Raw genomic sequence first — 18,355 nt, 5'->3', positions numbered from 1 at the left:
GGAACACTGTCTGGATAAAGGGGGCCTTGAGAGGCAAGGAAGTCCTCCTCTTCCTGCCTCTGTTCTGCCTCAAGTGCCCTGTCCATTATTCCACGCAGCGTATGCTCCAAGAGGTGGACAAGAGGTACAGTGTCACTGATGCATGCACTGTCACTGCTCACCATCCTTGTGGCCTCCTCAAACGGTGACAGGACAGTGCATGCATCCCTGATCATGCCCCACTGGCGTGGTGAGAAAAAACCAAGCTCCCCTGACTCTGTCCTGGTGCCGTAGTCGCACAGGTACTCATTGATGGCCCTCTGCTGCGTGTGCAGCCGCTGCAGCATGGCCAATGTTGAGTTCCATCTGGTGGGCATGTCACATATAAGGCGGTTCTTGGGCAGGTTCAACTCCTTTTGGAGCTCAGCCAGCCGAGCACAGGCATTAAATGATTGGCGGAAATGCACACAGACTTTCCTGGCCTGCTTCAGGACATCATGTAAGCCAGGGGACCTGCCCAAGAACCGCTGCACCACCAGGTTAAGGACGTGAGCTACACAGGGCACATGGGTCAGTTGTCCCTGTCGGAGGGCGGAGAGGAGGTTGGTGCCATTGTCGCAAACCTGGCTTAAGCTGGCGTGGCGTCAACCACCTCTCGGCCTGCCCCTGCAGAGCTGACAAAACATCCGCCCCAGTGTGGCTCCTGTCCCCCAAACAAACCAGCGCAAGCACGGCATGGCATCGTTTTGCCTGCATACTTGCGTAGCCCCTGGAACGCCTACGGAGCACCGCTGGTTCTGAGGACAGAGCACTGGAAGAGGCCATGGAGGAAGAAGAAGAGGAGGGGGTGGAGGAGAGAGGTGTGTCACAACCAATAGTAGCATTTTGGAGGCGTGGTGGCGGAACAACCTCCAACACTACTGCACCTTGTCCTGCATCCTTCCCAGCAGCCAGAAGAGTGACCCAATGGGCCGTGAAAGACAGGTAACGTCCCTGTCCATGCCTGCTGGACCATGAGTCAGCGGTAATATGCACCTTACCGCTGACCGCCCTGTCCAGCGAGGCAAGGACATTGCCTTCCACATGCCGGTAGAGAGCCGAAATCACCTTCCGTGAGAAAAAGTGGCGTTTGGGGACCTGCCACTGAGGAACCGCACATTGTACAAACTCACGGAAGGGGGCCGAGTCTACCAACTGAAAAGGCAGCAGTTGAAGTGCTAGCAATTTAGCCAAGCTAGCATTCAACCGCTGGGCATGTGGATGGCTGGGAGTAAACTTCTTCCGCCGGTCCAGCAGCTGGGGCAGGGACATTTGCCTGCTATAATCGGATGTGGATGTACCACTAGCAGAGTTCCCGGAAGCACTTGGCTGTGACACACCTAATTCTACACCTTCATTCCTCTCAGAGCAGGTTTCAGAGAGGACTGAAGGTCTAGTGGGGTTGGAGATGCCAGCTGATGAGGAGCAAGGAGAGGTCCGCTTTGTTCTTTGGTGTGGGTCTTTGAGGTACGCTTGCCAACGAGCTGCATGGCAGGTCAACATATGTCTGGTCAAGCATGTGGTGCCCAAGTGGCTGATGTTTTGGCCACGTGAGATACGCTTGAGACATATGTTGCAAATAGCAGCGGTGCGATCTGATGCACTCGTCTCAAAAAAGGCCCACACCAAAGAACTTTTAGAATAACGCGCAGAGGAAGCGCTCTGCGCAGGCGGAGCTCTGCGGTGTGATTCAGTTGGTGTGCTGCCCCTAAGCTGACCCCCGGAGTGCATCCTGCCTCATTGGACATGTGCCTCCTCCTCCTCCTCCTCCTCCCGCCTTCCAGGCACCCACGTGGAGTCAGTGCCCTCATCATCCCCTCCCTCTTCATAGCTGTAGCAAACCTGGCAGTATGCTGCAGCTTGTGGAACATGACTGCCAGATTGCTGTCCTTCTTGAGCATCCCCTCTCTCTGCGCTCACGCTACTGCCTTCCTCTAGCTGAGTGTCATCATCAGAGCCCACCAAACACTGGGCATCCTCCTGGAGCATGTACCCAACACTGTGCTCAAAGAGTTCAGGAGACTCCTCAGGAGGACGTGGTGGGTCTAGGGAAGGAGTCACTGATGATGACATTGAGACGAGGGAAGACGATGTGTTGGCAGCTGCTTTGCTACTACCCTGAGACTGGGTGAGAGAGGATGAGGAGGATGAAGAGGGCTTGGTCATCCACTCTACCAAGTCCTTGGCATGTTGCGGTTCAACATGTCCAGCTGCAGAAAAGAAGGACAAGCATGTCCCATGGCCACGTGCTGATGACAATGCACCGCGTCCACGACCAGCACTGTTGTCTCTAGACACAGAGCCTGCTTGCCCTCTTTTATCGGCTCGCGCCTGTCTGCCTCTCCTTGCTGGCCTTCCTGACATGGTAATGGCCTGAAGGGAGTTGGGTAAAACAGTAGTTGGGTAGTTTATATTGTGCTGGAGGCACACAACACCCACTAACTCCTGCAGATGCCTTTTTTATAGAACAGCAGAGATAAAGGGGTATATACAGATGTATACTGTGCTGTGCTGGAAGCACACACAACTTCCAATAACTCCTGCAGATGACAATTGGGCCCAAATAGAGAACAGCTATGTAGGTGGATTATAGCGGTATGTACTGGGTACAGAGCATGCAGACAGCACGCACTATCTCCTAACACTACTGACTGCAAGCTCTATTATTAAAGATAGATCACTAGCTATATAGGTGAGGTGAATATAGTGGTGTATACTGCGGTCAGGGCACGCAGACAATAACCAGAAAACAGCAGAGTTAAAGGGCTATATACAGATGTATACTGTGCTGTGCTGGAAGCACACACAACTTCCAATAACTCCTGCAGATGACAATTGGGCCCAAATAGAGAACAGCTATGTAGGTGGATTATAGCGGTATGTACTGGGTACAGAGCACGCAGACAGCACGCACTATCTCCTAACACTACTGACTGCAAGCTCTATTATTAAAGATGGACCACTAGCTATATAGGTGAGGTGAATATCACGGTGTATACTGCGTTCAGGGCACGCAGACAATAACCAGAAAACAGCAGAGTTAAAGGGGTATATACAGATGTATACTGTGCTGTGCTGGAAGCACACACAACTTCCAATAACTCCTGCAGATGACAATTGGGCCCAAATAGAGAACAGCTATGTAGGTGGATTATAGCGGTATGTACTGGGTACAGAGCACGCAGACAGCACGCACTATCTCCTAACACTACTGACTGCAAGCTCTATTATTAAAGATAGATCACTAGCTATATAGGTGAGGTGAATATAGTGGTGTATACTGCGGTCAGGGCACGCAGACAATAACCAAAAAACAGCAGAGTTAAAGGGGTATATACAGATGTATACTGTGCTGTGCTGGAAGCACACACAACTTCCAATAACTCCTGCAGATGACAATTGGGCCCAAATAGAGAACAGCTATGTAGGTGGATTATAGCGGTATGTACTGGGTACAGAGCACGCAGACAGCACGCACTATCTCCTGACACTACTGACTGCAAGCGCTATTATTAAAGATGGACCACTAGCTATATAGGTGAGGTGAATATCACGGTGTATACTGCGGTCAGGGCACGCAGACAATAACCAGAAAACAGCAGAGTTAAAGGGGTATATACAGATGTATACTGTGCTGTGCTGTGCTAGAAGCACACACAAATTCCAATAACTCCTGCAGATGGCGATTGGGCTCAAATAGAGAACAGCTATGTAGGTGGATTATAGTGGTATGTACTGGGTACAGAGCACGCAGACAGCACGCACTATCTCCTAACACTACTGACTGCAAGCTCTATTATTAAAGCTAGATCACTAGCTATATAGGTGAGGTGAATATAGTGGTGTATACTGCGGTCAGGGCACAGACAGTAACCACTACACAAGAGCAAGATAGGAAATCAGCCAAAAACGATTGGTGTGTAACTGTGTTGAAGGTACACAGAACACCCACTGCTTCAGATGCCAACACACTACACGAGGCCGCCTCAAAGGCGGCCTTATATAGTGTGGGGCGTGCACTACACAGCCTGAGCTATGATTGGCCACAGGCAGGACGCCCGTGGCCAATCATGGCTCTCCTCGCTGCTGGCGCTGCGATTGGCCAAGCATGCGGGGTCACAGTGCATGCTTGGCCAATCATGAGCCAGCAATGCACTGCGCCATCGCAGTGCATTGTGGGCCACACAAATTTTGCCGCGAATGGCCCAAACGTTCGGAATTCGGCGAACGCCCGAACGACCAATGTTCGAGTCGAACGTACGTTCGACTTGAACACGAAGCTCATCCCTAATTATGACAAAACCTGTGCATGTACAAATGCTGGTCTCTTCCAGGCATTTGGTAACTGGCGTAGATGAGCAACACATCTGTGCATCCGCACCTTATTTCCTCAAATGTGTACAAATGTCACCAGCTTCTGATGGATGAACCATTGGGGAGGTTTTCCAAATTTTTGGTCTTTTTTTCATTTTTTTGTAAAAGACAAAAAAAACAGTGGTTATTAAATACCACCAAAAGAAAGTTCTATATTTATGAAAAATTATAAAAATGTCATATGGGTACAGAGTTGCATGACTTTGTAATTGCCAATCAAAGTGCGACAGTGCTCAAAGCTGAAAATTGGCCTGGGCAGGAAGGGAGTGAAAGTACCCAGTATTCAAGTGGTTAAAGCATGCTTTCTAGCTGTAGGTCCTCTGATTAGCAGCAAGTATGTAATTCTCAAACATATATGTAAAGAAGTAGAAAGGCTTTGCAAGCTTACCAGGGAGTGGGAAAAAAAGGTGCAGGTTGTTGTAGAGATAGAAAAGAACAAGTTCAGGCTTCCATAATACACGTGCAACCTTATAGTATATAGTAACAAGAACAGCAGCTTGCCTGCACTAGCTCTTGCCTTCTCCTGTGCTCTGCAGGGCATCTGGGCCTCTGGGAACGCCTGGACCATGTACATTTATATTGACTGTCCCACCCGATGGTGGCCCTGATTGGCACATAGAGGAATGATTTGCCCCTTGTCCTCGATAAAGCAATACGCTCTTTGATTTCTAAATTTGTGATGTAAGTGATGATGTAAACTGTAAATATCTTCTGTTTTTATGAAGGAAATGCTGAGCTGCACTAATATCACAGGTGCCAAGACATGACCTTCAGATTGGTTTGCCTTCTTCATACACTTTATCAAAATGTTTGCTAAGGTATCACGCATGTATTTATCAAAAACACCACAAGAACACATCTGCAAACTGTAACCTTCTGTTCTTTACAAATACACCTTAGAAAAATGTTAACAATAACTGACATTTTAAATTAAGGATCCCTTGGAAAGATTAATTGCAACATGTCTGCCCTTTAAACGACATTAATATTCATGAAGCATAGGCTCTTAATCAGTTACTGTAACGAGTTAAGATAAATAGACAACAGAGCCTCAATTTGTTTAACCATGAGTCAAGGTTAGCTTGAGAATAGAATTCAGCCCAATTTATATTACACACAGAGTGAATAACTCTACGCTAGGACAGGATAACATAACCTTTGTGTAATATTAATAGTTATTTTATATAACATATACACACACACTATAAAAAAAAAATTCAACAGCTACTCAAAACATTTATAACTAGCAAAGAAATGGTGCACATGGGTAGGGCACTACAATGATCAATTACAAAATCCCCAAGCAGCTGATCAAGCTACACAATAACAACACCTAATTAAAATGTATCCATGGTCACAATTTTAAAATGTTATATTCATTTCCACATTGCATTTCAATTATTTCTTATTCCTATTAATTTAAATGATCTTCAACTTACTTTATAAAAACTCTCACACATTTATTCTATGACACATACTCGCTATGCCCTGTGACTATTCACTACTGTGTCACACATTTCAGAGAGCCTACCTTCTGAACTACATAGGTTCTGAGGGGATCTTCTAGATCAAAAATAAACCAAAGGATAGAGCAGAGGAGAAGTTGCAAAGCATGCAGGAAATCCAGGAAGTTGTAGAATGAGTTGGCCAATGGACAGGCAGTGCTTACAACATGTGCAAAAATCCTACCAAGCAGTGTAGAATGAGCGGCGCTAAATACTCAGTGAATATGCTAATAATACACACTCTCAACTAAAATGTATCCAATAAAGTATACACATAACTTAAATAACATTGATTGTAACCACTTTAAACTATAATAGCAACACCCTGTGAGTAGGGATGAGCCGAACACCCCCCGGTTCGGTTCGCACCAGAACTTGCGAACGACCCCCGCGTTCGGTACGAACGTTAGAACCCCATTAAAGTCTATGGGACTCGAACGTTCGAATTGGAAAGGGCTAATTTTAACTGCTAATATGCAAGATAGTGTCCTAAAAAGGGTTTGGCGACCTGCCTCCTGCCTCAGGGGACATGGGTCACTGCAAAAAAAAGTTTTAAAAACTACCGTTTTGGCGGGAGCACTGATTTTAATGACGATTGAAGTGAAAAAAAAAGTGAAATATTCCTTTAAATATGGTGCCTGGGGGGTGTCTGTAGTATGCCTGTGAAGTGTCACGTGTTTCCCATGTTTAGAACAGTCCCTGCACAAAATGACATTAAACGGAAATAACACCATTTAAAACTGCTTGCGGTTTTAATGTTATATCTGGTTCCTGCAATATGGTTGAAAATCATTGAGAAACATGGCATGGGTAGCCCTCCCTGCCCATTACCAGCCTATTTGGGTCTTGTACGCATATTAAGGGGAACCCCGCACCCATATTAAAAAAAGGAAATGCGTGTGGCCCCCAGGCCCTATATACTCAGAACAGCAGTATACAGGCGGTGCAAACAAGACAGGGACTGTGTAGGTTTGTTGTGTTAAGTTGAATCTGTTTGTCATTTTCAACCGGTACATTTTTAAAGTGTAGCTCCAGTCAAAAAAAATATCTTTAAGCTTTTTGGAAAACATAGGGAAGGGTTATCACCCCTGTATAATTTGTTTTGTCGTCCATCTTTTTTCATCTCACTTGCTGCTGTCTCCTTGCGTTTGCAAGTAGGAGATGTTTGTAAGTTGGATGTTTGAAAATAGGGGCCTGCCCTATATTATAGCGGTATGTACTGGGTACAGAACACGCAGACAGCACGCACTATCTCCTAACACTACTGACTGCAAGCTCTATTATTAACCACTTGTTAGCCCAATGTTTGCATAAAGTGAAAGATGAAGTTATGCTGAGTAAATAGATATCAAACATGTCACTCTTCAAAATTGCACATGCCCGTGGAATGGCGCCAAACGTCGCTACTTAAAAAATCCCCATAGGCGACACTTTACATTTTTTTTTACTGGTTACATGTTTTGAGTTGCAGAGGAGGTCTAGGACTAGAATTATTGCTCTCGCTCTAACATTCTCGGCGATACCTCACATGTGTGGCACATGCGAGCACATGGGGACATGGGCGCTTTAATTTTTATTTTATTTTTTTATTGTTCATTTTACTTTATTTATTTTAGTTTGACATTTTTTTCCCCAAAAATATATTTTTGATCACTTTTATTCCTATTACAAGAAATGTAAACATCCCTTGTAATAGGAATATGGGGTGACAGGTCCTCTTTACAGTGAAATCTGGGGGGTCAATATGACCCCACATCTCACCTCTAGGCTGGGAAGCCTGAAATAAAAAATAAAAAAAAGATTCTGGCTTTGATCGTACTGGCGAGTTGGTAGAAGCACCGGAGGGCGGTGAGGGGTGGGGGGTGTCTATGGCTGGGTATTTCAAGGTATCACCGAGTATGGCTGGGTATCTCTGAGTATGGCTGGGTATGGCAATTTATGGCAGGGTATTACAGAGTATTGGCGGGGTATTGGCGGGGTACTACAGAGTAATAGCAGGGTACTGCAGAGTATTGGGGGGTACTACAGAGTAATGGCAGGGTACTGCAGAGTATTGGGGGTACTGCAGAGTAATGGCGGGTACTGCAGAGTATTGGGGGGTACTGCAGAGTAATGGGGGTTACTGCAGAGTAATGGGGGGTACTGCAGAGTAATGGCAGGGTACTGCAGAGTAATGGCAGGGTACTGCACTGCAGAGTAATGGCAGGGTACTGCACTGCAGAGTAATGGCGGGGTACTGCAGAGTAATGGCGGGGTACTGCAGAGTAATGGCAGGGTACTGCAGAGTATGCACTGGTATTGCAGAGTATTGGCAGGGAATTGAGGGGTTAAATTCGGTGAGCAGCGATGTGGGCACTGCAGATGCAGCCCACATCGCTGCTGACACCGATCTCTTTCCCCTCCGCTGTACCGATTGGTACAGAAAGGGGAGGGAGGAACAGGCGTCATAACATGACGCCGGTTTGTTTCCAAGTGATCACTCCGTCATTTGACGGAGCAATCACGTGGTAAACGGCCGCTATGAGCGGCCGTTTACCGTGATCCGTGATGCGCCGGGTCCTGTGGACCCGGCGGTCACGGATGCTCTCGAGTGCGCACACCTCGGGGCACGCGAGAGCAGAATTCTGGGAGGCCGTTAATTAACGGCCTCTCTGAGTTAAACAACCGCCCTGAAGCCATTAATCGGCAATGGGCAGTTGTTAAGTGGTTAAAGCTAGATCACTAGCTATATAGGTGAGGTGAATATAGTGGTGTATACTGCAGTCAGGGCACAGACAACAACCACTACACAGCAGCAAGATAGGAAATCAGCCAAAAACGATTGGTGTGTACTGTGTTGAAGGTACACAGAACACCCACTGCTTCAGATGCTAAGTAACACACTACAGGAGGCCGCCTCAAAGGCGGCCTTATATAGTGTGGGGCGTGCACTACACAGCCTGAGCTATGATTGGCCACAGGCAGGATGCCTGTGGCCAATCATGGCTCTCCTCGCTGCCGGCGCTGCGATTGGCCAAGCATGCGGGGTCACAGTGCATGCTTGGCCAATCATCGGGCAGCAATGCACTGCGCCAACGCAGTGCATTGTGGTCCGCGCGCGCGCCACTGGAATTTTGACGCGAACGGCCAAAACGTTCGGAATTCGCCGAACGCACGAACAGCCAATGTTCGAGTCAAACGTACGTTCGACTCGAACACGAAGCTCATCCCTACCTGTGAGGTGAATAATTGCGACAAATTATATGAATGAATAAATAAAGTGTCCAGTTTTTAACTACTTTCTGACCGCCGGCAGCCAAATGACGGCAAGGCGGCGGACCTATTGTGGCGAGAGGGCATCATATGACGGCCTCCCGTTTAAACAGGGAATGCGCACGCATCCCTGTTTCTTCGGTGGCGGCGTGTCACGGAGACACCGCTCGCCACCGAAGGGGGTGAACAGGCATTGCGCATGGCTGTTTTTTACGTGATCGGCCGTGATGAAGTCACGGGCGATCACAGAGGGTCACACCCCCACTGTGCATGTCGCATGCGCGCGGTCACGAGCGCACTGCGAGTGCATGTCGGAGGCGGCATGTTCCCCGGGAACATTACTCGTCATGACGCTGGTAAACAGCCATTGGCCGGCTGTTTACCCACGTGATCGGCTGTGCTCGTTTCACAGCGGATCACTAAAATGTAAACAAACCGCGGTAACGAGATGTTACCGGGTTCTCCTCCTCACACCGATCGTGTGTGAGGAGGAGATTGTGGTAACATCTCGTTACCGCTTACAGTGTACACCAACACACACACTGATTGCCCCCCCATAAAGAGGACCTGTCACCACCCCTCATATTACATGTCACTCACAGTCCATCAGAGTACCTGTCATAGTCCATCAGAGTACTTGAGTACCTGTCACAGTCCATCAGAGTACCCGAGTACCTGTCACAGCCCATCAGAGTACCCAAGTACCTGTCACAGCCCATCAGAGTACCCAAGTACCTGTCACAGCCCATCAGAGTACCCGAGTACCTGTCACAGCCCATCAGAGTAACCGAGTACCTGTCCCGGTCCATCTGAGTACCCGAGTACCTGTCATGGTCCATCAGAGTACCCGAGTACCTGTCATGGCCTATCAGAGTACCCGAGTACCCGTCCCGGTCCATCTGAGTACCCGAGTACCTGTCACGGTCCATCAGAGTACCCGAGTACCTGTCACGGCCCATCAGAGTACCCGGGTACCTGTCACGGCCCATCAGAGTACCCGAGTACCTGTCACGGCCCATCAGAGTACCCGAGTACCTGTCACGGCCCATCAGAGCACCCAAGTACCTGTCACCGCCCAACAGAGTACCCGAGTACCTGTCACAGCCCATCAGAGTACCCGGGTACCTGTCACAGCCCATCAGAGTACTTGAGTACATGTCACGGTCCATCAGAGTACCCGAGGACCCGTCCCGATCAATCTGAGTACTTGAGTACCTGTCACGGTCCATCAGAGTACCCGAGTACCTGTCACGGCCCATCAGAGTACCCGCGTACCTGTCACAGCACATCAGAGTACCCGAGTACCTGTCACGGCCCATCAGAGTACCCGAGTACCTGTCACAGCCCATCAGAGTACCCGAGTACCTGTCACAGCCCATCAGAGTACTCGAGTACCTGTCACAGCCCATCAGATTACCCGAGTACCTGTCCCAGTCCATCTGAGTACCCGAGTACCTGTCACAGTTCATCTGAGTACCTGAGTACCTGTCCCAGTCCATCTGAGTATCTGTCACAGTTCATCTGAGTACCTGAGTACCTGTCCCAGTCCATCTGAGCACCCGAGTACCTGTCACAGTTCATCTGAGTACCCGAGTACCTGTTACAGTTCATCTGAGTACCCGAGTACCTGTCACAGTCCATATGAGTACCTGAGTACATATCACCGCCCTTCAGAGTACCCAAATACCAGTCACCAGGCCATCAGAGAACCTGTCACCAGGCCATCAGAGTACCCGAGTACCTGTCACCAGGCCATCAGAATACCCGAGTACCTGTCATCAGGCCATCAGAGTACTCAAGTACCTGTCACCAGCCCATCAGAGTACCAGAGTACCTATCTGCAGCCCATCAGAGTACCCGAGTACCTATTTGCAGCCCATGTCTCATAGAATATACGTTGGGGTGTTTGCTTTCCAAAATGGGGTCATTTTGTGGGTAATTCCATTGTCCTGGTGCTCCAGGACCTTCAAAAGTGTGATAGGTGGGAATGAAATGAGTTGTGTCATTTATGCTCCTAGAACGCCTGAAGGTACTACTTCAATGTTCGGCCTCTCTATGTAATCAGGCTGTGAAAAAGTCCTACACATATGGTATCGCCATACTCGGGAGGAGTAGCAGAATGTGTTTTTTGGGTGTAATTTTTGCTATATACATGCTTTTTTTTTTTTTTTTCACAATCAAAAAGGTTTTTATTGAAAAAGTATGCAGGTTTACAATTAGCATGAAATTTATAGATGTTGTCAACAATGGTATGTATACAAGCATTGATACAATTAGGTAGCATGTATGTTGTAACCATTTATCTCAATTGGAACAGAAGATAAAACCAAATCATATAGATAAGATAGAAACTAGTGATACCATAGGATAGGATATGTATTTGGGGAAGGGTGGAAGAGGGTACAGGGTAAAGGGAATTGGGGGCCAATGGGGGATGCCATCGCACTAGGGTTCAATTCTTTAGGTTAGGTGTGTGTCTAATAGGAGTATATATAACTCAATCAGTCTGTTTTCTCCTTTCTATTTCCTTTTCCTTCATAGAGAAATGGGGAAGGGAAATTCAACCAGTAAGTAATTGGTAATCGGAAGAGAGGGTAAAAGCCAGCCAAGGCTGGCAGGTTTTGTTAAAGGATGTGCTGTTCTCTTTTTTCATTGCCACTATTTCCTCCATCTTGAAAATGTATTGCACTCTGTTTAACCAGTCCTTGACTCCTGGGACTGTGGTGGATTTCCAATAGATAGGTATGAGTGTTTTCGCAGCAACGAGTAGGTGTCTAGAGAGAGATTTTTTGTACCGACTTAGGGTAGTTGGGGCTAAATTGATCAGGCATGTGGCTGCGTTCAATTCGAGATTAGTTTCCGTTATATGTTTTATCCATGTCTTAATTTCATCCCAGTAGGTGCTGATGAGGGGACATTCCCACCAAATATGTATAAATGAGCCTATACAAGTTTTGCATCTCCAACATTTATCCGAGGTAGGGCGGGACCATCTCCCAGCATTCTGTGGTGTCATATACCATTGAGTGAGGACCTTATAGGAAATCTCTTGGTATTTGGTGCTTAACGAGCATTTGTGTGTCAAAGTACACACCTTTTCCCATTCTTTTTCAGAGATTTTCATTTTAAGGTCATGTTCCCACTTCTTTTTGTGTTTATTGTTATCCGCATGTGGCGTGCAAATTAGCCATGAGTAGGCAAGGGACGTGGTGTGGGCTACTGGTGATCTTTTTAAGCATGTGGATTCCAGTTGCGTCAACGGGAGTTTAAATTTGGATTTGTGCTTACTGTTTACCACAAAGTCCCGTAATTGCATATAAAACCAAATGCCAGAAAATGTCCCGCCCACCTCGGAGCTAAGTGCGTCAAATGTTTTAATTTTCGAGTTTGTCATGCAGTGGTGAATGAGAAGGTCATATGGCAGTTTGTGATGCATACCCGGCGTGAAATCAGGGTTATTGGCAAGCGGTGTCAGTGGGCCCGGGATGGAAGCTATTTTGTATAGACTCGCTATTTTGTGCCAAATATTGATTGTGTTTTCGATCAGTGGGTGTCCTATCTGCTTGTCTTTTTTGGAGTGCATGGACCATGGGTAGTATATCGTTTTATGTAAGGTTAGGTTGCTTTCTAATTGGACCCAATCTTTATTGTGGCCATGGCAGTGCCAGTCTATGAGTCTGGTGATATGTGCAGCCTGAAAATATTTCTTAAAATCAGGAAGACCCATACCCCCCTTACTTTTGGGAAGCGTTAGTAAAGTGAAATTGATTCTGGGTTTTCTGTTTGCCCAGAGGAAGCTTCTCTGCGCTTTAAGAAGAGTGCTAAAAAAGGTTTCCGGAATTTTTATGGGTAGAGCATTGAATAGGTACAGTAGTCTAGGCAGTATTGTCATCTTCAAAATAGACGCCCTGCCAAACCATGAGAATTTTTTCGGTTGCAACCTCAGCAGGTCTTTCGTTATTGTGGACAATAGAGGCTTAAAGTTGGAGTTGTATAAAGCATCGATGTTGCTAGTTAAGTTTATTCCTAAGTATTTGAGTGTGGTCTGTTCCCATTTATAAGGGTAGTTGTCTTTCAGTCTCTTAAGTTGATCAGATGGGAGGGTAAGGTTGAGTGCTTCAGATTTTGATTGATTCACTTTAAAATTAGAAATAAACCCAAAGGTTTGAAACACTTTTTGAAGGTTTGGTAAGGATATATGTGGGTTGGTGATGAAGAGTAAAAGGTCATCCGCATATGCAGCTATTTTGTATTCACGATCTTTTACTATGAAGCCCTGAATATCTCTGTGTAAATTGATTGTTCTTATTAGGGGCTCTAAGGTGAGGATGAAGAGGAGTGGTGACAGAGGACATCCTTGGCGTGTTCCGTTGTGGATCGAGATGGGGTCAGAGAGTATATTATTTACTTTAATTTGGGCCTGGGGGTTTCGATAGAGTGCCGAGATCCATGATAGCATGTTTTCCCTTAGTCCAATATGGGTACAGGTGTCCATCATGTAATCCCAGGAGACCCTATCGAAAGCCTTTTCTGCGTCAGTGGAAAGCAATATTCCAGCTGTTTTAGAGGTTTGAGCAAAGTGGATCAGATTCAATGCCTTAGTAGTGTTGTCACGAGCTTCCCTACCTGGCATGAAACCCACTTGTTCCGGGCCTATGATCTTTGCCAGAAGGGGTTTTAATCTATTGGCAAGTATTTTGGCCAGGATCTTGAGGTCAACATTTAGGAGTGAAATGGGTCTGAAGTTTGCGCAGTCAGAATGGTCCTTGTTAGGTTTGGGGATCACAGCTATGTGTGCCATTAGGAATGAATTGGAGTTGTTTCTGTGTTTTGCTAGAAAGTTAAAAGCAGACTGGAGAGGTTTCAAGAGGGAGATTGTGTAAGTCTTATAGTACTGTGATGTAAAACCATCGGGGCCAGGGCTCTTTCCTGTTTTTAAATCTAATATTGCGTCTGAGATTTCTGATATAGTTATAGGGTCATCCAGTCTGTGTGCGTCTTCACTTGCCAGGGAAGGTAGATTGCTATTTCCCAAAAAGTCTTTGATTGCTTCTTGTTTTGAGTGAGTTATGTGGGATGGTTTGTGTTGGGCCGGCAGATCGTATAGTTTGGCATAATAATTGTGAAACAGGTCTGCCATTTCTTTAGACTTATATTTCAGAGTCCCCTCTTTGTCCCTTATGGCGTGTATATGACTTGATAGTGTTGTTTCTTTCAGGGCCTTAGCTAGTTGTTTCCCACTCTTGTCTCCTTGCTCGTAGAAAATATTTTTTTTGAAAAACAGGGATCTTTTAATTTTGAGATCTAGTATAAGGCGTAGTGCCTTTCTGCATTCGGTCAGTTGCTCTTCTACCCGGAGAGAGTGAGATTGTTTATGTTGCAATTCCAAGTTAGCAATTTGCTGGGATAGTTTTGTGATTTCTCCCTCTCTTTCCCTTTTCTTCTTGGCGCCCCACTTTATCAGTTCACCCCTCACCACTGATTTGTGGGCTTCCCAGTTGTTTAGCGGGTTTGTATCATTGTCAGTGTTGTTGTGGAAGTATGCACTAATCGTGTTGTGGATGTCGTCTTTCACTATTTGGTCAGTGAGGAGTGTAGGGTTGAGTCTCCAATTAAACGCAGGTTTGCTGTGTGCACCCAGTTCTATTGAGATAGCTGTGGGTGCATGGTCAGAGAGGGCAATAATGCCTATCTCGGCTGCAAGTAAATTGCCCAGGTCCCTTTGTGAGACGAAGATCATGTCAATTCTTGAGTACCGTTTGTGAGGTGCGGAAAAAAAGGTAAAGTCCTTCTCTGATGGATGGACGGATCTCCATGCATCAACCAGAGTCAGAGACTGCAATAGTGATTTCATTCGTTTGAGAAGCCTGTAACTGACGTGGGTGTGTCCAGAAGAGGTATCCCTGAGGGGGGAAAGAGGAATGTTAAAGTCCCCTCCCAGAAGAACACACCCCTCTGCAAACCATTTAAGTTCTTCAATTATTTTGCTACAGAATGGCACATGGGATGTATTCGGGAAGTACACGTTAGCAAGTGTTATAGGGGATCCCTCCCATGTGCCCTTCAGAAACAAATATCTTCCCTCAGGGTCAGTAAGTTGGTGCTTCAGGTCAAAGGGCGCATCTTTGTTCAAAAGGATGGACACTCCCTTTGTTTTAGCATGGGGGTTGGTAGAGTGGTAGACTTTTGTGTATACGTTGTCAGTGAGTTTAGGAATACTCTTATCTTTGAAGTGGGTCTCTTGTAGGAATACCACTAAGGGGCGTACTTTTTTAAGTTCTCTAAACAATTTAGACCGTTTTTCAGGAGTATTCAGACCATTTACATTGTGTGAGATAAGGGTCGGTGTTTTCCCTAAGAAAGCATATGCCATCCTGTCTTTTAATCTAGGATGGGCAGGTTCTGGAGAAACTGCGTGTGTGAACGGTGTTCACAAGAGATGTTAGTGACACAGAGTGTGTTAGGATACGATGCTTTGGGTTTGAGAAGGAAATTGCGAGCGTGCGTGGGGGTAAGAGAGGGGGGGGGTGGGAGTGGGGAGGAGGGGGCGTTAGGTTAGGGGGTAAGGAGGAAAAAAAAGACGTAAGTGGTTAGGGTATAAGAAGAGGAGTACCCACCAGCCACCAGTTGGTGGTGGGTCAGTTTGGGAAATAACTAACGTGCGTATGTGTTAGTACTTTCCCTTTGGGGGAGAGTGGGAGGTGATCAACAAACAGTCTAGCAACGACTGTTTCTTTGGACTGTGCTATGACAGTGATGAAGGTGACCAGTGGATGAGACCTGTACAGCTTTCGGTTCTAAGCCTCATCGAGAGGTTATCTGTAGGTAAGGTATCTGAGACCATCTATTAGCAACTATTATAAGCTACAGTAGACTTGAGTAGTAGGGGGAGAGAGGGGAAGGGGATGTGCGAGTTGCCGTTAACCAGTTCGCAGAAGAGATTAACATTATAAACACAGAATAAACCATTCAAAAGAAACTATGGCCTGGGCGCCAGGCTGTATAACAAATACTAGCTTAACAAAAACTTATAAACTTTTAACCCATATCCTGAGCATTTGACTTTCACCTTTCTGTATTGCATACTGAGTACTAGATGCCTCCGTGTACCCTGTGGGCATTTTTATCCCTATGCAAGGACAGTGAGTTTCCCACATCAAGTAGGAGAGCCACAAGATCATTGTTAGGTGTGTCTATTTCCACAGTAAGGCACAGTGTGGTGTCCTTCCCATATAAGGTCCAGCCCGTTCTCACAGTCCCAAAGCAAGGTAAGTCTAAGCAGGTTAGGGAGGAGAAACTTCGCTGATGGTTGCCTGGGTTATGCATAAAGAAGGTGCAGTCAAGATATATTAAATAGTGCCCGTAGGGTCAGCCAGTCGCTGCTCCCTGCCATAAGTCGCTAGGATATGCCTTCCCCCTTGTTATGTTGGGAGGGGGGGGACATATAAAGTGGTGACTCGTGCAATGCTACTCACGGTTCTGCAGTCAAAAGAGAGACACCATCTCAGAGGACATGGGGGAAAGTCACACGTGCAAGTGGCGACATGTAAGACGCTTAACTCTTTTGCCGTTTTCAGAACCTAAATGTAGGATAAAAGTTAAAGCATAATAAGATAGAAGTGAACAGCGTTGTCGCAGGGTATTATAGTCTCTCCACTGAATGTGTAGATCAAACAATGGTTAGGGAAGAGAAAAAAGGGGGGGGGGGAAAGGGGGCCCCAGATAGGCAGGTCGTGTCATTTGCCGGTGTGAATTTCAGAGAGCAGCCGTGGCTTGTGAACTTTGAGCTCTTAGGGTTGTTGGCTCCCCTGTTGCGAAAAAATAGTCACAGCCGCCGGATGGGATAATGGGTGAGTCGCTCAAAAAATGGAACAAAACAAGGTGGGTTGCGCCATATCAAAGTTCCATACCAGGAAACTGGATAGTAACTTGCTTCAAGCCAAGATGTGTATCGTGGAAATTGTAGCCACTTCAGTAGCCTCTTGGGTCCCTTGCCCTCGGGCTCCTGGCACTTTTAGAGGATGCTGGGGATTCAAAGTTGTGTCTGTCGGTGCTTCTGCGATGATTGCCTAGCTGATAAGGCGATTGCGCGTGAGGAGGTCCCTCCGTGAATTGTGGATTGTTGATTGCCGGTGGTGTGAGGAATTCAGCATACCAGTCCGGGAGTTCCATCGGTGTAATTTGTAGCTCCTCACAGAATTTTTTGAGGTCATCAGGGACTCTTAGCATATGTTGTTTCCCCAGGAAGTTTGCTTGTAGTGCGAATGGGAATTTCCATCTGTAGTTGATTCCTTTTTGCTTCAGTACTTCTAAAAGTGGACGTAGAGCTCTTCTATTTTTAAGTGTGATGGGTGAAAGGTCTTGGAAAAGTTGAATCGTGGCTTCTTCATGCACTATCCTTTCCTTCATCCGTGCTTTTTGGAGAATGTCTTCCTTCAAGCTGAAGTTAGTTAGACAGCAGATGATGTCCCTTGGGGGGATTCCGTCCTGCGCTCTGGGTCTGAGAGCCCTGTGTGCCCTGTCAAATTCGATGGGGGATTGTTCCGGCCGTTCGATTAGAGTATTGAAGATAGCGGTTAGGGCTGGTCTAATTTGGTCTGGGGATACCGTTTCAGGCACTCCTCTGATCCTGATATTGTTCCGTCTACCACGGTTGTCCAGGTCTTCAATCAGCCTGTTCATATCGATCAAATGTTGGGAGTGCGAATTTGTGATATCGTCCAGTCTGACCAGTGCTCTGTCCCTCCTTTTCCCAGCTCTGTCTGAGATTGCCATTTGCTCAGTTAGTCTCATTAGCTCGGTTTTGATATCTGTGATTGCTGCAGCAAAAGAGCTTTTGATATCAGCGGCGATGTCCGCCATAGCTGCGTAAGTAAGAGGTTGGTCGTTTCTACCGCTCCCTGCGGCTGAGTCTTCAGATGCTGGTAGGGAGACTTCGTCATCTTCCATATCTTCGACAATACTGTTTCTCTGTGACAGTGCCATTTTGGAGCTTTTACTCCCTCCACAATATTTAAACTTGCTAAGGTTTGCTGGCGAGCTCTTTTTTTTCTTCTGGGGCGTTCCCAGAGAACGGAGAGTATGGCTGTGTGTGCTTCGCCTTGATTGCGTGGACATATTCGGCTATCAGGTCTGTTTTCAGTGCACAGGCCCCTCTGGTCACCAGGATTTTTCTACATTACAGGCATGTGTGTTGCTCACCAGGC

This window comes from Lithobates pipiens, unplaced genomic scaffold (genome assembly GCF_037356315.1).
Source record: "Lithobates pipiens isolate NorthernLeopardFrog02 unplaced genomic scaffold, aLitPip1_a1.2 Scaffold_18, whole genome shotgun sequence".
Classification (NCBI taxonomy): Eukaryota; Metazoa; Chordata; class Amphibia; order Anura; family Ranidae; genus Lithobates; species Lithobates pipiens.
The sequence above is the reverse complement of the archived record's forward strand: the minus strand, read 5'-3'. Positions refer to the sequence as shown.